Here is a 24711-nt window from a genome sequence, read left to right as displayed (position 1 = left end):
ATAAAGGAAAAGTAAGCAATATGAAAATGTCATACATGTAGGATCAAGCATAAATGTTTTTAAAATGACGCACCTGATCCTGATTTCTTTTAAGTTTTGAGTTGTAACAAAAATAAAGATTCAGTGACAGTATAGTCGGAAAACTGAAATAGCTTAACTCTGTTGCATGTTTGTTTGGTTGTATTTTATTTATTTTGTTGAAATTAAGTGCTGGTGTCCCTTAACAGTAGCAAATACTGTTTACTCACACTTCTATGTAGCACTTTGTTTCTTTCTTGTAATCGATTTCCAATGATACAAAGTCCCACTTATCTCAGAATGCAAATGTAGTGTTACATAAGACAAATGTTGAACGAAAGGCGTTTGATAAAGCCATCAAGACGGCCCCTGTGGCCGAGCGGTTCTAGGCGCTTCAGTCCGGAACCACGCTGCTGCTACGGCCGCAGGTTCGAATCCTGCCTCGGGCGTGGATGTGTGTCATGTCCTTAGGTTAGTTAGGTTTAAGTAGTTCTAGGGGACTGATGACCTCAGATGTTAACTCCCATAGTGCTTAGGGCCATTTTTTGAAATTCATCAAAAAGAACCAATTCTACAGTGACTTGTAGCAATCATTCTGTTCCCGCAGAGTCAACATTACGTAAAAACTATATGCATTCAGCATACAATGACGCATTGCAGAGAATGCGAGACGATAAAGGGGAGTCTTGCATGTGGATATCTGTTGATAAAACCGCTAACAGTCTTGATCGGTGCACTGCAAATCGTATTGTTGGGAAGTTGAAACCTGATGCATCATCCAAGTCTTATTTAACATTTCCAGAATGAGATTTTCACTCTGCAGTGGAGTGTGCGCTCATATGAAAGTTCCTGGCAGATTAAAACTGTGCGTCGGACCGAGATTCGAAGTCTGGACCTTTGCCTTTCGCTGGCAAGTGTTGTATCGTCTGACGTACCCAAGCACGACTCAGGCCCTCTCCTCCCAGCTTTACTTCTGCCAGTATCCCGTCTCCTAGCTTCCAAACTTCACAGTAGCTCTCCTGCAATATCCATCTTCCAGGAGTACTAATTCTGCAAGGTTCGCAGGAGAGCTTGTGTGAAGTTTGGAAGGTAGGAGACGAGGGACTGGCAGAAGTAAAGCTGTGAGGAGAGGGCGTGAGTCGTGCTTGGTTAGCGCAGACGGTGGCCGGCACGCTAGCTCAGCGCGTTCGGACAGAGGGTTAGCTGCCCTCTGTAATAAATTAAAAATAGGCTGATTTAATGGATCAACGATGAAGCTGAACAAGCGTCATAGGCTGTCCGCTCCGAACAAGAACGACGACCCATATCGAACAAAATGAGATAAAAAAAGACAAAAAACGACAGTAGAGCACTTGCCCGCGAAAGGCGAAGTCCCGAGTTGGAGTCTCGGTTCGGCATATAGTTTTAACCTGCCAGGAAGTTTCTTATTTGACGTGTTCGAAAAATCTTTCAAAGACTAAACAGCAAATATTTCTACACCTTGTGAACGATGGGCTGAAGGTGCTGTATCTAATGGCGTGGATGAAAACAAGGTGCTTATTGCTTTCATAGATGCCGCTGCTTTTATGATGGCAGCGTTTCAATTGCTTCAAGTAGTCTACCCTTCGAGGGTGCACTTAAGTTGTTTAGGACATGGTATCAACCGCATTGCAAAGCAAGTACGACTAGAAGTCCCTAAGGCGAATAAATTAATCTCCATGCTAAATAAAGTTTTCGTCAAGGCACCGTCAAGGATACAGGCATTCAAAGAACAACTTTCAGATGTCTTCTTTTCTTGCCACCTTTTAGCCGCTGGGACGCGTGACTAGCAGCAGCGGAGTACTACACCCCTTAAGCATCTCCCAGCAGTCCAGGAGGTAATTATAAATCTACTGAAGGATGCTGCCTCTGTATCTTCAGCAAAATAATTACTCAAAGATCCCTCAACTCAATGGGACTTGGGTTATATTAGAACCAACTGCACGTTTATAGCATGGATTCTTTCTAAATTAGAAGGCTCAGTTAGACCTATTCACGAGAAACGTTTCTTAACTCGAGGATATTAAAAAATCAAATTAATGAAGGACCAGGTGATGTGGGAGAAAAAGTACAGGGAAAAATGCAAAAAGTCTTGCAGAAGAACACAGGCCTGAAGAACTTGTGCGCAGCAGCATACTTACCAAGTGGAGAATCCAACTGCGCCCCTGTCTCCTCCGTTAATGTAGACCTAGAATATTCTTTTTCTGCATATAAATTAATTATTCCGCATTATTCACTGAATGTGAGTTTCGTAGCAGCAGCTGTAATGGGTATAGATGTATTACGCAAATGCCACTTACGAAATTGTGCCATACTGGGTCTCAAACCCAGATTTCACGCTTCCCGACGTGATCCAAACCTCCATATGACACTATCCACTTCTTTGTATAGCAGTATAATGTATGAGCGTTATGGATGGTGCAAATGGTTAAGACGACCGCTCGCGATAAACGTGAAATCCAGGTTCGAGTCCATAAAAAAAGTAAATAAATTAATAAAATAAAATAGAATTTTACATGGCCTTTCGACAAATCAGTCCAAAATTAGTCTATCTATCAATCTATATTCGGATCTCGCTCCAGCTACTGCCCAGTTTGGGCGCTGGCGAGTCCTCTCCATTTGGCTTGGTCCTCCCACCACTTTCCTTCCTCCACTTGCTGCCAGGTCACACCTCTCCTTTCCAGAGATATTCTCATTCCAGCTTTCCACCGTGTTATTGGGCGCCCTCTAGGTCTTTTTCCATCCATCTTCTTCCGTAATTTTGGGGAGTCTCTGCCCACGCATTCTCTTAACATGAACTTACCATCTTCGTCTCTTTTTTTCAATTTCTTCTCTCATACTTTCTTGTTTAAGGTCCTTTCTAATACCTACATTCCTTACTCTGTCCATTCTGGTTTTTCCCTTAACTCCTCTGAGAAATTTCATTTCCCCTGCTTGCAGTCTGCTCCAATCCCTTTCTGTCATTGTTCATGTTTGTCCTCTATAGGTGACAATAGGGAAGTAATAACTCTCATATGAGGGCATTTCGAAAAGTAAAGATACAATGACACGAAGTCCTTAAATAGAACATTTATTTAGAAAACCTCAGTTACACCTTATTAACTGGATTATTTGTTATTTTTCGACATAATCACCTCCGTTATCCAAACATTTGTTAAGTCAGTGCACAACCTTTTGTACCCCACAGTCATAGAAGGTTGCCATCTGTTGTCGGAACCACATTTCAACTTCATCTTTGATCTATTAATCGTCATGGAATGATTTTCCACCAAGATGTGACTTCAGGTAACGGAAGACATGGAAGTCGGTGGGCGCAAGGTCTGGGCTGTATGGCGGATGGTCCAATACGACCCATTTGAATTGTTTGAGTAGTGCTTTGGTTACGAGCGCTGTGTGAGGCCGAGCGTTAACATGAAACAAGCGGACTCCACTTGTCAGCATTCCCCTGCATTTGTTTTGAATTGCTCTTCGAAGACGTTTCAAAGTCTGGCAATATGCAGCAGCATTAATTGTCATTACAGGAGGCATAAATTCCAACAGAAGAATGCCTTGTCTGCCCCCAAAAAACAGAAGCCATGATTTTTTTCGCTGAAATCGACGTTTTGCATTTTGGGGAATTCGAATGGCGCCATTGCATTGTGATAAACCCACATCTCGTCACCTATCAGAATATGATCAAGGTACTCATCACCTGCTTCAGTATAGCGTGTGAGGAAGTCGAGTACAAAACCCATCCTTTTCTTTGTGTTCTTCCGTTAACAGTTTTGGAACCCAGCGCAGACACAATTTCCTGTACCTTAACTTGATAGTCACAACGTCATAAAGAGTTGTCATTGACACGTCCAGTATGATCTGAAGCAATTCTTTCAATGTGAGACGTCTATTCGCACGAAATGCTTCCTCCATTCTCTGAAGAAGGGCATCAGCGATCACAGATGGCCGACCTCTTCTTTGTTCAAATGGTTCAAATGGCTCTGAGCACTATGGGACTTAACAGCTGTGGTCATCAGTCCCCCAGAACTTAGAACTACATAAACCTAACTAACCTAAGGACATCACACACATGCCCGAGGCAGGATTCAAACCAGCGACCGTAGCAGTCGCGCGGTTCCGGACTGCGCGCCTAGTCTTCTTAGTTCATCATGAACATCAGTCCTACCTTCAGAGAAATGACGACACCATTTCGTTACATTTTGTCGATTCATAATGTTCCCACAAACAGAAACAATTTCTTTGTGAATATCCGCTGGTCGCTGACCTTTTGCATGAAGAAAACGTATGACAGAGCGCACTTCGCATTTGGCGGGATTCTGAATCGGCGCAGCCATTTTAAACACTACCTACTCCAACCAGAAGCAACGTTCAACTGCCGAACGACCGCGAGGAGAAAGCTAACGGTTCAAGGTTAACACCAGTGTTGCCAACTTGCTCGCCAAAACTCTTCTGTTCCTCTGGCGTATGGTGTATCATTACTTTCCAAAATACCCTCGTACATAGTGAGTTTTGATTTTTATGAAACTTCCTTATTCCAAATCAAGTGTTTTATTGTTTGGCAGAAATTGTCTCCTTTCTGTAACCTCCTACTAATTTCGTTTGTTATTCTTCCATCACTAGATATTTCACTCCATAAATAAGTGAAACTATCTACAACTTTGATGGATTCTCCATTCAAAGAAATATTTCTGTTGATCCCTTTCTCTCTTCAAAATACCATTAGTTCACTCTTATCGTCGTTTATTTATAATCCATAGCTTTTTCTTATTTCCTTCCACGAATCCAGTTTTAATTGCACATCTACTTCTTTATCGCCCCATATTACCATATAATCCGCAAAAATCATCTTTTTGTCTTTTTCTTTTACTATATCTTTAACTGCCCTATTCATTCCCTCTATCACAACATTAAAAAGTGCAGGAGATAGAATACTTTCTTGTTTAAGTCCTTGTCTTATTTCGAAGTATTCAGACTTCCCAAATGGTGTTCTAATTCTACAATTGTGTCCTCTGTACATTCCCTTTATTACATTAATGTACCCATCTTTTATATTTATCTTTTTAATTTCTTCCCAGAGTCTTTTCCTGTTAGCAGAGTCATATGCCTTTTCTATGTCTATAAAAACCAATATCACCCTTTTGTTATACTCCCAATTTTTTTCCATCAGTTGACCGATAGAAAATATCAGGTCGATTGTGCATCTTCCTTTCCTTAACCCATGCTGTTCTTCACTCAGCTCCTTTTCTAGCTTTTCACTTATGCGAGGGGTTAGTAAAATTCTTTTAAAAATTTTGGCTGTATGATTCATAAGGGTTATTCCTCTGTAGTTTTTACAAAGTCTTTTATTGCCTTTTTGAAGACGGGAACAATGTCTCCTACAATCGTCAGGTATTGTAGTATTTCTCCACACACTTGATAGTAGTCCATACAGCCACTGCATTCCCACTGGACCTGCTGCTCTTATCATATCCACTGATACTTCATCAGGTCCTGGGGCTTTCCCCCCATTCATCTTCTTCACAGCTATTACCATTTCTTCCCATGTAATTAGTCTGGCACGTTATTCGTGTTACCGCTATGACGTATTAACACAGAAAGTAAAATACGAAGAATAACCGATATTGCAGCAGCGACTGAGAAGTGCTGCTGTGGAGTGGTAGTAGTCAGCGCGAGCGAGTACGATGGTGTCGCCGTTGGAGTACTGGTTATTCTTCGTGTATTCCTCTCAATACACATCGGTGACACGAACATCTCAGTAGACTAATTTGGGACTGTTCTATCGAATGGGTGCATAAAATCCCACTTTAAAAATACACTCCTGGAAATTGAAATAAGAACACCGTGAATCCATTGTCCCAGGAAGGGGAAACTTTGTTGACACATTCCTGGGGTCAGATACATCACATGATCACACTGACAGAACCACAGGCACATAGACACAGGCAACAGAGCATGCACAATGTCGGCACTAGTACAGTGTATATCCACCTTTCGCAGCAATGCAGGCTGCTATTCTCCCATGGAGACGATCGTAGAGATGCTGGATGTAGTCCTGTGGAACGGCTTGCCATGCCATTTCCACCTGGCGCCTCAGTTGGACCAGCGTTCGTGCTGGACGTGCAGACCGCGTGAGACAACGCTTCATCCAGTCCCAAACATGCTCAATGGGGGACAGATCCGGAGATCTTGCTGGCCAGGGTAGTTGACTTACACCTTCTAGAGCACGTTGGGTGGCACGGGATACATGCGGATGTGCATTGTCCTGTTGGAACAGCAAGTTCCCTTGCCGGTCTAGGAATGGTAGAACGATGGGTTCGATGACGGTTTGGATGTACCGTGCACTATTCAGTGTCCCCTCGACGATCACCAGTGGTGTACGGCCAGTGTAGGAGATCGCTCCCTACACCATGATGCCGGGTGTTGGCCCTGTGTGCCTCGGTCGTATGCAGTCCTGATTGTGGCGCTCACCTGCACGGCGCCAAACACGCATATGACCATCATTGGCACCAAGGCAGAAGCGACTCTCATCGCTGAAAACGACACGTCTCCATTCGTCCCTCCATTCACGCCTGTCGCGACACCACTGGAGGCGGGCTGCACGATGTTGGGGCGTGAGCGGAAGACGGCCTAACGGTGTGCGGGACCGTAGCCCAGCTTCATGGAGACGGTTGCGAATGGTCCTCGCCGATACCCCAGGAGCAACAGTGTCCCTAATTTGCTGGGAAGTGGCGGTGCGGTCCCCTACGGCACTGCGTAGGATCCTACGGCCTTGGCGTTCATCCGTGCGACGCTGCGGTCCGGTCCCAGGTCGACGGGCACGTGCACCTTCCGCCGACCACTGGCGACAACATCGATGTACTGTGGAGACTTCACGCCCCACGTGTTGAGCAATTCGGCGGTACGTCCACCCGGCCTCCCGCATGCCCACTGTACGCCCTCGCTCAAAGTCCGTCAACTGCACATACGGTTCACGTCCACGCTGTCGCGGCATGCTACCAGTGTTAAAGACTGCGGTGGAGCTCCGTATGCCACGGCAAACTGGCTGACACTGACGGCGGCGGTGCACAAATGCTGCGCAGCTAGCGCCATTCGACGGCCAACACCGCGGTTCCTGGTGTGTCCGCTGTGCCGTGCGTGTGATCATTGCTTGTACAGCCCTCTCGCAGTGTCCGGAGCAAGTATGGTGGGTCTGACACACCGGTGTCAATGTGTTCTTTTTTCCATTTCCAGGAGTGTAATTTTGTCCGTAATGGGAAACAAACCGACGCTTTCTGTCGATGCTGGGCGATGTATTGAAGAGCTGATGATCAGGGTTTGTTTGGACTGACTCCAGCTACGTATTGCAAAAACGAAATTGAAAATATCCGCCAACACCAGAGAAATTGTGCTTGACGACCCATAAGACTGACACCCAGTACGTGTTTCACACTATATTTTTATCTTAGAAAAAGTAGAATGGTTTGGGGTCAGTTTGACCATTAAATTCGTATTATGTTTTCCGTGTTGAGCAAGTGTGCATATTTCCATTTTGTTTATTTTTAATGATTAATAATATGACCAAATGTCAACTCCACGTATTTTACAATACGTTTAGTTGCTCTGCATAATACCTTTTAGTGTCTATTTTAAGTTTTATGTAGCCTAGCTGAAGTAATTAAAGAGCCTATTTTAAGTGCCTAAAATGCTCTTCTCGCGACCTAAAAATCCGTGGTAGCCTATACTAATTTATAATGCAACCAATGGTTTAGTATTGTAGCACAGAACGTTTTGTAACATCAAAATACTTCAGCTCACTAAACATTTTGTGCATACAATGTATGAAAGCATTTTAAGCACACTCCCCTTGCTCCCCTTGGATATAGCACAGTATGGTGAACGCCAGTTAACGTTTGTGCTAGGGGTGATGTGGCGTCTCTTCATTTTCTGCAATGTTGGCCTACTTCTCCTCGGATTTTTGTTACTTCTGGTACTTCTGTTCCTCTACCCATCTGAAGCAACTTCATTCTCCCTATTAATATGGGATATATGGCTATTACTAATTTTCTGACAACGTTTCCCATGATACGTTAGTTTCAAGTTCCTAGAGAGATATCCGGCAGTTCTCTCGTGTTTTTATGGAACAATCAGTACGCCGGGAAAGCTTTAAACATCACCTCCTAAAGAAAAACTTTCCTTCGTATCTTTCTGCTGGGATTCATTTAGTAAATGACATAAAAATTTACTGGGTAGACGTTTAAATATTAGAATACAGCAAGGGCTATGCGCTTGTTTTGCGCCCAGCACTATAGTTGCACAGATGTTCACACGTGTCCAATCCTCCCTTAGAGCAGTTGTAGAACGACATTTCTTTTTAAGGTATTAATGCATGTCGCCATGACTTTGCATTGCTTATGTTACAATTTCCCAGTGATGCTACTTCAGAACGTAAAACACCATACATATTTACCCCCTAAAAGAAACAAACTTGATCTCAACGTCCTGTTGCGCAGGAGCTCAGCAGGAATTTCATGTTCATTTTAACGTAGTATTACCAATAAAGTCACCTTCAGGCCGATCAAGGTTCTGGCAAGTGACCACTGGTTTCCCATTCGATGTTCTTCTTTATCTCCGAATCTTTTATGTGAGTTGCAAGGTGGTTAAAATCAGCTGAAAGTCTGTTAGACTGCTAAACGAAGTATCAGACTGTATTCCCACATAGCCCTAAAATGTGTGCAAATAGAACACCTTTTCTACTGCGACAACCATCTTTTATTAAGAATTTCTTTGCTTTTTTTGGTAAATACTGTTTAAACTAACAACGTTTCCTGAATGGAAAGAGTTAGTCATCAACTGTCAGATATTCTGTGGATAATATGCTTTCACGTAAGTTTTTCCAATAAAGATTAGAAATTCACGAATAACGGACTAAAAATAGATTTCCTTATCTCATAGTGACGCACTTAATACACTGCTGGGAAAAAGTCGCTACACCAAGAAGGAGTTGTGAGACGTAAACGAAAGTTCGTTGGCATATTTCTACATCTGAAAGATGACGTCTATTCAAATTTCGCGCCAATCGCATAGGAGCGGCACTAGCAGCGAATCACGTTTGCTTTAAATACACGCTGTAACGGGCATGAGTGTTAGTTACCTTTGAGAACGGACGTAGTGACTTGATGTTAGTCAAGATTGCCGTCAAAGAGACAAAGACACCATTATCAACATCTCACCGAATTTGAACGAGGTCGTGCAATAGGGCTGCGAGAAGCTGGGTGTTCCTGTTGTGATATTGCAGAAAGACTTTGCAGGAACGTAGCCACTGAACATGACTTCTGACAGCGTTGGTCAAGAGAACGCTACGGTAGCAAGAACACAGGGCTCCGTGATACTAAAAAGAGCGAAGAGCAGCATTTTCGGCGTATGTCTCTGGCGCTTCGTACTAGATCTGCAGCAGCAATTTGAACCACTGTTGGCACCACAGTGACATAATGACCTGTTACAAATTGGTTACTTCAGGGACTGCTCCGAGCCAGACTCCCAGTAGCGGGCATTTTGTTGATATCAAGCCGGTATCAAGCAAGAACTCATTGGATGGAAGGGTGGAGATCTGTTGAGTTTTCTGATGAACGCTAATTCTCCCTCGGTGACAGTCATGGCCATGTATTGGTTGGAAGGAGGCTATTTGAGGCTCTGCAGCCAACCTGTCTGCGTGCTAGACATACTAGAATTATAGAATTAAATCTGGAATTGTGGTCTGGGTTGCAATTTCGTATAACAGCTGGAGCACTCTCGCTATTACCTCATACACCCTGACTGCTAATTTGTACCTCAGTCACGTTAGTCGACCTGCTGTGCTGCCATTCATGTACAGTATTCCAGGGTGTGCTTTAAAACAGGATAACGGTTGCCCACATATCGCCATTATAACCCAACATGTTCTATAGAATATCGATCAACCAGATCTGTGTGCAGTTGAGCACATATGGGACATCATCTAACGTCAACTCCAGCGTCATCCACCTGCAGAATTAACCTTCTCTGTACTGACCGACCAAGTGCAACAGCCAGGGAACTCCACCTCTCAAATTTACATCCGGCACCTGTACAACATAATGCATGGGCGTTTGCACCTTTTCATTCAACATTCAGGCGGTTACACGGGTCATTAAATGTACCAGTATTTCAAATTTGCAATGACTTCTCTCGCACTGACATTCTATATCTACATCTACATGCATATTCCGCAATCCACCATACGGTGCTTGGCGGAGGGTACCTCGTACCACAACTAGCCTCTACTCTCTCTGCTCCACTCCCAAACAGAACGAGGGAAAAATGACTGCCTATATGCCTCTGTACGAGCCCTAATCTCTCTTATCTTATCTTTGTGGTCTTTCCGCGTGATGATCAAACCTACCCGTAACAAATCTAGCAGCCCGCCTCTGAATTGCTTCTATGTCCTCCCTCAATCCGACCCGATGGGGATCCCAAACGCTCGAGCAGTACTCAAGAATAGGTCGTATTAGTGTTTTATAAGCGGTCTCCTTTACAGATGAACCACATTTTCCCAAAATTCTACCAATGAACCGAAGACGACTATCCGCCTTCCCCACAACTGCCATTACATGCTTGTCCCACTTCATATCGCTCTGCAATGTTAGGCCCAAATATTTAATCGACGTGACCGTGTCAAGCGTCACACTACTAATGGAGTATTCAAACATTACAGGTTTCTTTTTCCTATTCAAATGCATTAATTTACATTTATTTATATTTAGAGATTAGCTGCCATTCTTTACACCAATCACAAATCCTATCCAAGTGATCTTATATCCTCCTACAGTCACTCAACGACGACAGCTTCCCGTACATTACAGCATCATCAGCAAACAGCCGCACACTGCTATCCACCCTATCCAAAAGATCATTTATGTAGATAGAAAACAACAGCGGACCTACCACACTTCCCTGGGGCAATCCAGATGATACCCTCACCTCCGATGAACACTCACCATCGAGGACAACGTACTGGGTTCTATTACTTAAGAAGTCAACCAAGTTGACTTCTTAAGTTAACCATGAATTTGCATATCTGAGCACTTAGTCATTGTGATCCTATGTAAATGCATGATAGTAATATTGTGTTTTTAGCAGGGCTCCTTTGCCAAAACGCCTGCTTGTTTCATTTGGTTTTATCGTTCAGATAAGAACTAGAAATGGCAGTGATATCTGAATATCTATCGTTTAAAATGGCCTTATCATGTTTTAGCTCAAAGAATCATCGTCGTAAAGTAATTCCGTTAGTATTTTAAAGTACTTTGCATCAGAAAATAAAGAAAGCTCTCGTCACCTTCCTTACAACTAACGCAAGAAAGTATACAAAAAATATTCACTTATCTACATACAAATGAATAAAATATTTAATTCGATCTCCTGTAAGGTATGGAAATGCCTGGGCTAGCAGGACAGAGCGGATTAGGTTGTGGAAAGGTACCAAAATAAGTTGCTGTCAGTTGCACTCAACAAGCTTTATTAATCAACACAAAATATACAAGCTTTATTAATCAACACACAATATTACAACAAGGATGCAAAACACTCAAAACTTTAATCGACCTCCTTTGATTAACTTTAGATCGGCTGAAGGCCACACTCAAAATCCAAGACAGAAGGGCTAAGAAAGAAATTGAAATACAAGGTTCTTCTGGAGGTTTCGCCCAAGAATGTTTTCTAAATCTTCAATCTAAACAGGCTGAAGGCCTTAGCAATTTAATTTTAATAGAACTTCGCTGGATGCCGCATATTAAGCAATAAGAAGGGTTTCAATCAAAAGGTAGAAGGCCTTATCTTAAAACATTTCATGCAAAATTCGACTGAACGCCCCATACAAAAGCATAACAATTTACGTCTTAAGGGCAAAACAAGAACATTAATTTAAGAGATACTAAAACTCGGCTGAAGGCCGCACATCAACAAATAATTTAACAGCTTAAGCTCCAGAAAGAAGAGTTTCAATTTTAAAAGGCGGAAGGCCGTATCTTAAAACATTTCATATAAAATTCCCCTATCAAGAATAACAATCTCATGACTTAAGGGCAAGACAAGAACATTAATTTAAGAGATATTGATGCTCGGCTGAAGGCCACATATCATCCAAATAATTAAAACCCAAACAGGGAAATTTCTGTAACACACAAGGAATGGCGCTCAGAAGTTTTCAAGGGTTGGCCTGGGACTGTAACACTAACGGCCGCTTAGGTGAGACAGGCAGCCTGTCCAACGACTTCTTAATTTGAAGGCAATCCAACCGACAGACAGCCGACCGACCAATCAACAAAATCAGTTCCACTCCACGCAACCAGCAAAACGACCACAAGATTTCAATGGAACGACACACAGAACATTGGCGCCGACAGCGACCAACAACACCTCCGCTGTCGAACTACAAGCCGCGCTGGACAGCAAAAACACGACGAGGAAAATACACTGCCGAAAATTACGTCAACGACGAGGGCAGGCAACCGGAACGCCACCGGTTACAAGGCAGAAGATACCGCTGGTCAACTCAGTAACAAGGAATAACTTAAGTTAAACTCCACAGGAAGACGGCTCGAATCTTAGCCGACTTGCATACATACACGCTGTTGCTCACGGGAATGTTCCAAAAGCGACAGCCAGGATCAAACGAAGAAATGTAAACAGTTGAGGCTCAATAGTAGGTTAAGTGAGGACTGAACATTCATGTCCAAGATAGGTGGGCGACGAACTTCGTAGAACTCGCAAGCAGCACCTCACACTCCAACAGCGCGTGCACACCGCCAGGGGCCCCGGCCAGAGCATGCGTGACGGAGACTTCCTTGCTTCTCCACATCAACCGACCGACTGGTCACACACCGCCCAGCCGGAAACAATATCCGCCACACCAAAGATAGTACAGCAGTACTAGTATCGATACACGCTGCTGCTGCCACTCACAGAGAGGACAGCAAAATTATCGCGATAAGCGCAGGAGAAATAAAACCACAGGACTGCAACCAGGGTTTAACCCATGACAAGCATGACTCGAGCCAGCCACGGCTCAGGTATTTCTTGCGGAGAAAACATTCATGTGCATCTGGTCACACACAAAAATAAAAGAGTGCTAACACCCATCACATCGGATAACACACAGAGTAATGATAGTTCAACGTGAAACAGTAATACCAACAATGACTCCGATTAGCCTGTACCAGATATGTAGACAATAAAATAGAATAGACTTTTGTTTACGCCCTATTTTAGTAGTAAAGTGCACTCATGCAAAGTGGTCAGGTTCGGTCTGTAACCTCTCTAGTTGCCTGCCCACTCCCATAAGTACCAGCAGTGAAACTACGAATAAAAATTTCCTTAGAACTTGTGCCAGAGAACCTAGCAAGTTTCGCCACCCCCGTGGAGCTGGTACACGCTGCGGACCGCACGCCCTGCACTGGTTTTGTTGCTCCTCTGGGTAGACATGGTCTCCAAGGATAGATGCCTCCTTGTGTTGATCCACTGTGCTTTCTAGAATGACGAAATCGCCTTTGTAATGATACGAAAACATTCCGCATTGCATAAAGCTCCCTCATCCGGCCTGCACCCTTCCAACGATTGTTACAGGTTCTTTGCTTCAGACGTTTTACCCCATACACACGACCACTCATCCGTACAAAAGAGCATAACACGCGATTCTTCTGAAAAGGGTGCAGATGGGATTGATGAGCAATTGGTCACAATACCTGAGAATGTCCAGAGGCAGCACATTCCAGTTCAAAATGGTTCAAATGGCTCTAAGCACTATGGGACTTAACATCTGAGGTCATCAGTCCCCTAGACTTAGAACTACTTAAACTTAACTGACCTAAGGATATCACACACCCCCATACCCGAGGCAGAACCTGCGACGGTAGCAGCAGCGCGGTTCCGTACTGAAAGGCCTAGAACCACTCGGCCACAGTGGCCGGCCACATTCCAGTGTTGGAGGCTACCAGTCATTTGACTCAATTTCTCACCATTTTAAATTTAGGATGAGTGAATGTTTTGAATACCCTTTCCCAGCAATGTTGCCCATTGTTTACTCGTAGTGAAAGTGGAGTCAAACTTAGGAACAAGTCAAATCTAAATGTAGGAAAAGATTTGTTTTAACTCTGACAGCAGAGGGGTGGGATGAGGGCAGCTGTTTAAACTTTGCACTTCTGGACGAGCAGTATTTTTAATCTTAGGGCAATTAGGCTCCCTATGTTTGAACTGTATTGAATTGAAGTTGAATTGAATTGAATTTGAATTTGAATTTGAACTAAATTTAACGAAATCGAATTTAATTTACGATTTGAGTTTGAATTTAAAATAACATTATGCAGTGGGGCGTTCCTGTGGCTATTATTAATTTTTTTGTTTCCTGCCGTACTAAAACCTGATCTTAGAAGTGAGTTGGCAACTATTCAGGCTGTACCTGTATCCAATGGTCCACCATCTCGCATGTTTTTATTTCACATCAGCAGAGCAACCCCTCATCTCGAATTTTTTGAATTTCCCGCCAATTTACACTTAGGACAACAGCCTTTCTTGGACAGCAATGTCATAGGTCTGGAAGGAAATCTTGACTGTTTTTAATTTCCCATTTCTTGAATTTCCTGCTATTTTATACACAGGGCAATTGCGAAGGTGGAAGATGGGGTGACCGTCGAGACAAAACCCTACATCCCAGACTGCGGAAATGCAGGGGGCATGCAGTGTCCTCTGTTCAAGAAATGAGAAACTTAGAGAGGAGAGGGGTTTTAATGTCCTTTGTTCTAGAACAATGAAGGGGGGAGGTGAGGGGTTGATTTTGGGAAGAATGCCCTTCGCTCTGGATCTGTAGAGGAGTACACGATGATGGAGTTGGAAATCATTTTACAGAATTATAGGGGAGGGGAGAGATAGGAGGATACATGAAAAATCACTTAACAGAAACATAGATGGGAGAGATGCCCAGAACGCTAACAGTTATACTACAGTTCCATAGAGTAGTTTTGCTATGTATGACAGCACGTTGCAGAAATGTTGCTGACAACAGTTTTGAGGCCACACGTTGCTGCAAAATATGGCCAGTTTTAACAGTCCGGAAGAGCCCTCAGCTCTTCCAGTTTCCAGACAAGTTCTGATATCAGACAGAGAGATTAGTGGACGTTTTCTAGTCGCAAATTTCACTAGGCGGAAGTTTCACTGGATGCATTCTACAGGACATCAAATTTTATGGCTCCTCTTCAGTTCCCAAACCCCAAATGTCTTTTGTCTTTCTGTAGGGGAGACTGTCTTGCTTTCACGACGAGTGTGATGCATTAATGAGAACCGCCGTCTAACCAAATAAGTGTTTCATTGCTGAAACTAGTTTTAGAGCTCTACTGGCAATACGTACTCAAAACTGCTAGATTTCACTAGTTATGTAGCAACGCCGAAAGACTCTTCAGAAATGAAAAAGCCTGGAACCACTTACATGCATACAAAAAGGTGATAATCTATTACTCTAAAGAAAAAGTCGAAACAACCTCAGTTTTCACGTTATTTGAAGTAGCAGCATTTAAAGTGCTTCTTTCAGTTGCTGACACATTCAATTCAATAAAACGAATATGATTCAGATGTAACTGTTTCATTAGGTTTTAAGCCAGTTAGAAAGTACATTTTAGCTGAATTACGTATAAGCGCGTCGACTCACTGTGCACTAGTCTGCTTCTTCTCAGTCTGACGGTCGTTACTCATTTGTTGGCGATCATCTCGACTCAGCACCCTCGGCAGCAGCGACTACTGCAAGCTGCGTCTCCTTACCTTCCGTCGTGTTTAATCTGCATAACGGGTAGGGCGATTTAAGCTGAGCTTGGAGGCGGATTATCAGTTGCGATAGTCACCAGTGAATTGATATTACTGCTTCTCATTAGTTCAAGAATGCAGCCGATGTCCCACCAACTGCTATATTAACTCATTTGAAGACTGCACTATGGAAACATAAAACAATACGTACTGACGATGTGTTGGCTTCAAACTATTGTCACGAGATAAGTCAAGTGTTGTGTAGCAAGCAAGTGATCACAATTGTACCTGCGAGTGCTCCTTTCGACGCATGAACACTGGATCTGTTCAAAAATGCGCACTGCAGCATCTTCGCTGTAAGGCGCGAATCGTAACATTTACAACGTCTTCAGCTACTAGAAAAATTTGTAATGTGATGCAGACGCGCTCGTGCATACAGCCTAAAATTATCCACCATCCACAACAGCCACCAATTTCTGGCGCCTCTTTGTGTGCCGTTCTGCCCACCTTGCTAAGATCAAATCCGGTTATTACGTTTGTTTGCGTGGCCATCTTCCGCAGCAGCTGTTAAAAGAGTTCATTATTGGTTATCCGTCTTGTGCTGACTGCAATTTAATTAAAAAGAATTACGTCAGACGCATATCGCTTTTATTTAAAAGCATCTTCCGTGGTTATTGGTATTTCTTTACTCGTACATATTTTGTGCCTTCCCTCCCTGCTAGCAGCGGTTGATGTCGAAAGACTTCGATTCACATTTGTACTTGGCAGCTTTTACCGTTCTGCAGTATTCCTTGCGCTGCACTGTTTACACTTTACTTTTGTAAGCTGTTTCTAATTCCACACAAACGGTGTTTATAGATATTTCCACTTCGCAGTTTTTCAAAAGGTTCAAATGGCTCTGAGCACTATGGGACTTAACTACTGTGGTCATCATTCCCCTAGAACTTAGAACTACTTAAACCTAACTAACCTAAGGACATCACACACATCCATGCCCGAGGCAGGATTCGAACCTGCGACCGTAGCAGTCGCGCGGTTCCGGACTGCGCGCCTAGAACCGCTAGACCACCGCGGCCGGCCGCAGTTTTTCCCATTCTGCTGTGTTACTTGAGCTGCATTATTTACACTTCACTTTTGTAAACTGTTTCTCATTCCGCACAGTAATAGTGTTTGCATCTAAACTTGTTTTGAAATTCTTCGGTACTCCTGTACAATAAAAGAGTAAATTTTAAATTGTGGCACGAGGAAAACTGGTGTCTACAAAACTTGTGATAAAGGGTTCCCGCTGTAATTTGTTGCGTATTTCAAGTTACTTTGCTAAACTGGATTTATCTGAATATCGTTTCCAGGTTTGAAATGCTGTCAGTTTGTTGTTATAAATTTGTTAAAGGGTTACTACGTGCATTTTTAAGACAGCACTGGGAATTTTAAATTTTTTATCACAAGTAGTTATCGAGCTTGAGTTGAATCTTTTAATTGATGTTATAATTGCTTTGGGCTCAAATTTCACACTACTGTATCACCGGTGTTTTACCCTACATCAGTGTAAATACTATCAGTTAAGTGTAAGCCTTGTAACGGCTATCCATTAAAAGAAGAAAAAAATAAAAGGGGTAGCACAATATGGTTTTTAATGAGTGTTGACTAAGAACTGTCTGTTAATAAATTTGTTTTAAAGAATGTCTGAATTAATGTTAGACTGGCACTTTACCACCCCAACATTGCTCGTACCTTACCGGAGACAAATTAGTTTAAATGTAAACATTTCTGTGCGCTTCTAGCTGATTGGTCATTATTTTGTAGCAGTAGTTCCGCACCGATGCAAATCTGACCTTTGGTAATTGGGAAAAGTTTTCTCGATTATATATCTGCTAACCTTTTTTGACCTTATTATCAGGTTGTTTATCTCTACCCTGCATAGTCTTGTGAAATCAGACAAATCTTTTCCACTCATCCCCTGTAATTTATTTTAACACCAACATCGTTGTTAATGTTTTAACAGCGTCTGAAGAATGTATTTCACACATTTTAAATATGTTCTTTATTTTAGAAAGAAGAAGGATTTGTAAAGAGCTTTGCTGTAATTCACTTCACTTCCCTCATCGTGCTGCATGAATTCTCTTTGTGGAAAAACCCAGCTCTTCATTGCCTGTCAGTCAGCGAAGTGTAGAATTTTGTGATTTCAGTGCATTAATCTTTCACGCTGTCTGGCGCATCGCGGCTTTTTCGCCTCTCGTGGAAGCCGTGCAACAGCTCACAGCACGGCCAGTAATATCCATCGCGATACGCCTGGTCTGTAAACAAGAGCCACGTGATCCCAGGAATTGAGGCTTCCATTACCGGTTTTATCACAACATCCGTCCATTGCACGGTAATTTGTTCCACGATGCACGCGTATTTCGTTAAGTGCCATTATATTGGCCGACACTTGTTATACTGTGCCTGCACGGCACTTAATCTATTGACCTTTTGGAACGGACTTTACTATGTCGTACTCATTGTATCGGCAAAGATCGCAGTGTGTTATCAGTCACACGGAACGCAGACGCTCTTGAAATTTCTAGAGGGTTCAGGATAATAAAACATCGGTTTGGCAGGAGATATCATGCTAATCTGTAAGACGAATATTCATAAGTATTTTATCACGTGACACTTTGATTTATCCGAAATTATCGCAGGTCTTAAATTTGTGCCACACCATAATTTCCACTGACAGTATTACAATCTTGCGACACGCACGTGGAACTCTTTAGAAACATGCAGTCCAAGTTTCGCAGTCACATTATTGTTTTGCCTGTTCTTTTACGCTTCAGTTTCTCGTGATTTTATTACTTTAACTTTAAAGTTGTATTCACACCGCATAGTAAGTTTTTCGAAATTTAGCTACTGACAACTGAACTTTAACGAACGTTAAATGTAGTCGAGTCTTGGACTGCATGACTGGTATTGGTGGCAATGAATCACTCGGATTAAATAAACCTATGAACTGCAGTGACGTTAAGAAGAAAGTATACTCCTAGGATCGCACATTACCCTTCCCCAACACGCAGCAACACTTCCACTCGCTCCATTGCATTGCTGTTGTTTCCTTGTAAATGTTTTACTTTTTCATGCAATGCAGATGTGTTGACAGTTTGTTTGCGGCAGAGATCCTCAACTGATCTATCTACATCATGTCCCTCGAAAACATCCAAATTACCAATCAATAGATCCTTTAGCAGACTCACCTCATTCATGTCAAAATTATCGAGACTAACTGGAACCATAGTACCTCCATCCACATGTCACCAATGAATACTGTCTCTGCTTACGAAACAGTGTGACTCGTCTTTCTTGTTAGCTTCCAATGGCTCCACAGCACATAATAAACCATTGGGTAAGTCCGTGCCTGTACCAACCCATATCAACTTCCCTGTACCTTGCGATATTGTATCGTGCGAATTGGTCTTTAGTGCTTGGGTCCACAGTTGATTTGGTGCCACCTTTATGACCGGTGAACCTTTGACACCATAACACTTGCAGAAGTTGTACACTGTGAAAGGTTAATTCCTGCGTGATGTTTAATAAGAACGTCAAGTCCCAGGATCGCACAGTACCTTTGTCCAACACGACGCAACATTTCCACATGATCCCAAAAACGCTTAGTCCACGCCTTAGAACTGAGCAGTGTTATCTCCTATGGCCTTACGTCATTATCACCTACTCCACACTACCTACACCGGGAGACTTCAATCTCTTTCTGCCTAAGATATCCAGACTCATGACCTACGTATGTGCCCACTAACAATTTATATTCCTTCCCGTCCACTTTGCCTAGTAAAAAGCGTTCCATCTCTGCATACATTTTTGCAATCTCGTGCTCTTTTAGGAATGCCGTCCGATGGATGAGTCATTCCTGTTCTCGTTCAACGACCGGGTATTCGATTGTTGCCATTTTCGCGCTTTCTTCCGGCAATCACGCGCCTTGCGACCCACCTCCCCACATTCAAAACATTCCAGCTGACGATGTAACTGCTTGGTGTGGCCCAAACGCCCTTCACCTATAACCCTTTACCTCAGAGGAGGAAACACTGTGGTCATTCTGCCTCCACGGACGTATGTCGACTTCCTCGAATCCGCCCGGTAATACTAGTGGCGGCAGACGAATCCCTTTGGTTCTCCATTCTGACCTTTCTTGTCATGTCAGCAGAAATACCCCTTACTAACACATCCAAAGCCCTATTCTCTGCCTCAAGGAGGATGATCTGTGTTGCGCTTTTGTGCATTTAGTTTCCTAATTCCGTAACAGAATGATTCCACTGATTCACCGTGTTTCTGCGGCAGTTCACTGAGTTTCTCTCTGAAAAACCTTGCGCTGTTCTGCTTATGATAGTGCTAGACGAGACCGTTACCCAGCGCACCAAATATCCAAACCTTACTAAGAGTCTAGTGGTTCATGACATATTTTGTAAGTATCCTGTTTGTGTGTTGGCAGCGCTATAGACTGTATTAATATCGCTGACAGCGCTCTTTGCCCTCGGCAGCAGATTGTGTTATTGGACGGACTAGCAGTTAGCAAGCGGACAGAGAAGGGTTTGGACATGATTTTTTTTTTTGTGGAGACTCAGTGTTGGTAGGACATGCATTGTAAAATGGGGATGGATGTAGTTGGTAATGTTTGGATCGTGGAATTATTGACAAATATATAATTTTTGGAACTGGATGTCAGATCAATAAGGTAAAATCTTCTAAATACATTGTTTGCTCTTCAACAAAATCTTTCTTTTGCTAACCATATGCCTTCTAGTTATTAGAGTCTATAGTAGTTAGAATATTTTAAGTTTGCTAGCTGTAGTTGCTGCTATCTGTAATTACTAGAGTTCGTGTTATGAAGATTTTCTGTGAGGTAAGTGACTTATGAAAGAGTATGGGTATTGTTAGGATTTCTTGCAGTTCAGGGCCATTCTTTTGTTTTATTACTTGAAGCCATGATGTCATTGTATAGCAGTCAGATTGCGTTGGGCTTATTTACTGTGTGTAATAAATGAATAGGTAAAGTTTGAGTTGTCTTTGTAAGGGAAAATTCTGTAGATCAGTGTTTTAAATGATAAAAATAAGTAAGGAGACTCAGTAGTTTCAACTGGTAAACAGTCAGAAGTTTCAATTTTCGCGTTGCCTACTAACCACAACTTAACCATATTGAAGGCCGTTTTCTCCGACAATTTTCCAAATTTGTAAACAAAACAACAGAGGCAGATGCATCCTTGGTTGCTTTTTCCCAGCACTGTACGGTTAGCTGCTGTGGGATCAGCGGAAGGGAAGGATACCCTCAACACAGTTTTGATTACCCGCAAATCGGTACATAATTCACCGCCAGCGGTTTCCCATTCCTCTACCTTTTGAAGCAATCTCTCGCTGTCGTGTTTCTTTAGGGCTGCAGTCTGTAATAACGCTGCTATTTGCCCCTTCGGCCAGCCGAAGTGGCCGAGCGGTTCTAGGCGCTACAGTGTGGAACTGCGCGACCGCTACGGTCGCAGGTTCCAATTCTGCCTCGGGCATGGATGTGTGTGATGTCCTTAGGTTAGTTAGGTTTAAATAGTTGTAAGTTTTAGGGGACTGATAACCTCAGAAGTTAAGTCCCATAGTGCTCAGAGCCATTTGAACCATTTGCCCCTTCAAGGCTTCCACCAAGTCCTTCAAAGTCCTGCCCCTGTGTCTGCCTTTTGGGCAACATCCATCTGCCGTTATACAAGAAAATATACAGAAACAGTACATAAATAAGAACACTGCATATATTTCTTCAGTTTAAACAATTTGTTTAATGTAAATTTTACACCGTATCATGGCCCAACGGGCCTCTGCACACTGCTGTGCCTCATGAGAAAACCTCTACGTATACTACACAGCTTGACATGCCTAGATAAATCTCAGTGGCTGCAGGTAAACTTCCCTAGCATTTCCACGAAAGAAGACAACTCTGCAGGTTCTTGCAGCCCAACAAACGACACTTATGTACTGTTGACATCTTTCGGCTCAGCATAGTCACCACCAAAGACACAACAAGAAGGCCGACAAACATCAGTCACTGACTGCATCGCACCATAGCGAACTGCAATCATTAGCCGTTGACATTACAGCAGAGCAGCGCAGACGATAGCGGTTGCTTTTGTCGTCGACGTGTGGATGTGGCATTAAGCGTAGGCTTCTCCACCGCTGGCAGCCACTCACTGACCCCAGACAGAGGGGTGTCAGCCACATCTGATACCAGATATGCGAGGAGTGTTCAGTAAATATTGATACACATTTTTTTCTCAGCCAGTTTCGGTTTCGGTTAAAAAAATGCAAAATTCGTTGAGAAATATTTTTGCTTCAGTCCCTATGTCTTCATGAAGCTCCGATAGGTGGCAGTACTATACGCCGCCTTCAAAATGACATCCGTAACGGAGGAGCTTTCCAGTCAGAGAGCTGTTATTGAAATTCTTTTGGCAGATAGTCATAGGTACTTGCATAATGTCTACGGAGATCTGGCCGTAAACAAAAGCGCGGTGAATCGTTCGGCGAAGCGTCTGTCGTTGTTGTTGTTGTGGTCTTCAGTCCTGAGACTGGTTTGATGCAGCTCTCCATGCTACTCTATCCTGTGCAAGCTTTTTCATCTCCCAGTACCTACTGCAACCTACATCCTTCAGAATCTGCTTAGTGTATTCATCTCTTGGTCTCCCTCTACGATTTTTACCCTCCACACTGCCCTCCAATACTAAATTGGTGATCCCTTGATGCCTCAGAACATGTCCTACCAACCGATCCCTTCTTCTGGTCAAGTTGTGCCACAAACTTCTCTTCTCCCCAATCCTATTCAATACTTCCTCATTAGTTATGTGATCTACCCATCTAATCTTCAGCATTCTTCTGTAGCACCACATTTCGAAAGCTTCTATTCTCTTCTTGTCCAAACTATTTATCGTCCATGTTTCACTTCCATACATGGCTACACTCCATACAAATACTTTCAGAAATGACTTCCTGACACTTAAATCTATACTCGATATTAACAAATTTCTCTTCTTCAGAAACGCTTTCCTTGCCATTGCCAGCCTACATTTTATATCCTCTCTACTTCGACCATCATCAGTTATTTTGCTCCCCAAATAGCAAAACTCCTTTACTACTTTAAGTGCCTCATTTCCTAATCTGATTCCCTCAGCATCACCCGACTTGATTAGACTACATTCCATTATCCTTGTTTTGCTTTTGTTGATGTTCATCTTATATCCTCCTTTGAAGACACTGTCCATTCCATTCAACTGCTCTTCCAAGTCCTTTGCTGTCTCTGACAGAATTACAATGTCATCGGCGAACCTCAAAGTTTTTATTTCTTCTCCATGAATTTTAATACCTACTCCGAATTTTTCTTTTGTTTCCTTTACTGCTTGCTCAATATACAGATTGAACAACATCGGGGAGAGGCTACAACCCTGTCTTACTCCCTTCCCAACCACTGCTTCCCTTTCATGTCCCTCGACTCTTATAACTGCCATCTGGTTTCTGTACAAATTGTAAATAGCCTTTCGCTCCCTGTATTTTACCCCTGCCACCTTTAGAATTTGAAAGAGAGCACTCCAGTCAACATTGTCAAAAGCTTTCTCTAAGTCTACAAATGCTAGAAACGTAGGTTTGCCTTTCCTTAATCTTTCTTCTAAGATAAGTCGTAAGGTCAGTATTGCCTCACGTGTTCCAGTGTTTCTACGGAATCCAAACTGATCTTCCCCGAGATTGGCTTCTACTAGTTTCTCCATTCGTCTGTAAAGAATTCGTGTTAGTATTTTGCAGCTGTGACTTATTAAGCTGATAGTTCGGTAATTTTCACATCTGTCAACACCTGCTTTCTTTGGGATTGGAATTATTATATTCTTCTTGAAGTCTGAGGGTATTTCGCCTGTTTCATACATCTTGCTCACCAGATGGTAGAGTTTTGTCAGGACTGGCTCTCCCACGGCCGTCAGTAGTTCTAATGGAATATTGTCTACTCCGGGGGCCTTGTTTCGACTCAGGTCTTTCAGTGCTCTGTCAAACTCTTCACGCAGTATCATATCTCCCATTTCATCTTCATCTACATCCTCTTCCATTTCCATAATATTGTCCTCAAGTACATCGCCCTTGTATAGACCCTCTATATACTCCTTCCACCTTTCTGCTTTCCCTTCTTTGCTTAGAACTGGGTTTCCATCTGAGCTCTTGATATTCATACAAGTCGTTCTCTTATCTCCAAAGGTCTCTTTAATTTTCCTGTAGGCGGTATCTATCTTACCCCTAGTGAGATAAGCCTCTACATCCTTACATTTGTCCTCTAGCCATCCCTGCTTAGCCATTTTGCACTTCCTGTCGATCTCATTTTTCAGACGTTTGTATTCCTTTTTGCCTGTTTCACTTACTGCATTTTTATATTTTCTCCTTTCATCAATTAAATTCAATATTTCTTCTGTTACCCAAGGATTTCTACTAGCCCTAGTCTTTTTACCTACTTGATCCTCTGCTGCCTTCACTACTTCATCCCTCAAAGCTACCCATTCTTCTTCTACTGTATTTCTTTCCCCCATTCCAGTCAATTGCTCCCTTATGCTCTCCCTGAATCTCTGTACAACCTCTGGTTCTTTTAGTTTATCCAGGTCCCATCTCCTTAAATTCCCACCTTTTTGCAGTTTCTTCAGTTTTAATCTACAGGTCATAACCAATAGATTGTGGTCAGAGTCCACATCTGCTCCTGGAAATGTCTTACAATTTAAAACCTGGTTCCTAAATCTCTGTCTTACCATTATATAATCTATCTGATACCTTTTAGTATCTCCAGGGTTCTTCCATGTATACAACCTTCTTTCATGATTCTTAAACCAAGTGTTAGTTATGATTATGTTGTGCTCTGTGCAA

The sequence above is a fragment of the Schistocerca piceifrons genome, chromosome 2, assembly GCF_021461385.2.
Source record: "Schistocerca piceifrons isolate TAMUIC-IGC-003096 chromosome 2, iqSchPice1.1, whole genome shotgun sequence".
Classification (NCBI taxonomy): domain Eukaryota; kingdom Metazoa; phylum Arthropoda; class Insecta; order Orthoptera; family Acrididae; genus Schistocerca; species Schistocerca piceifrons.
Note: the sequence above shows the minus strand (reverse complement) of the source record.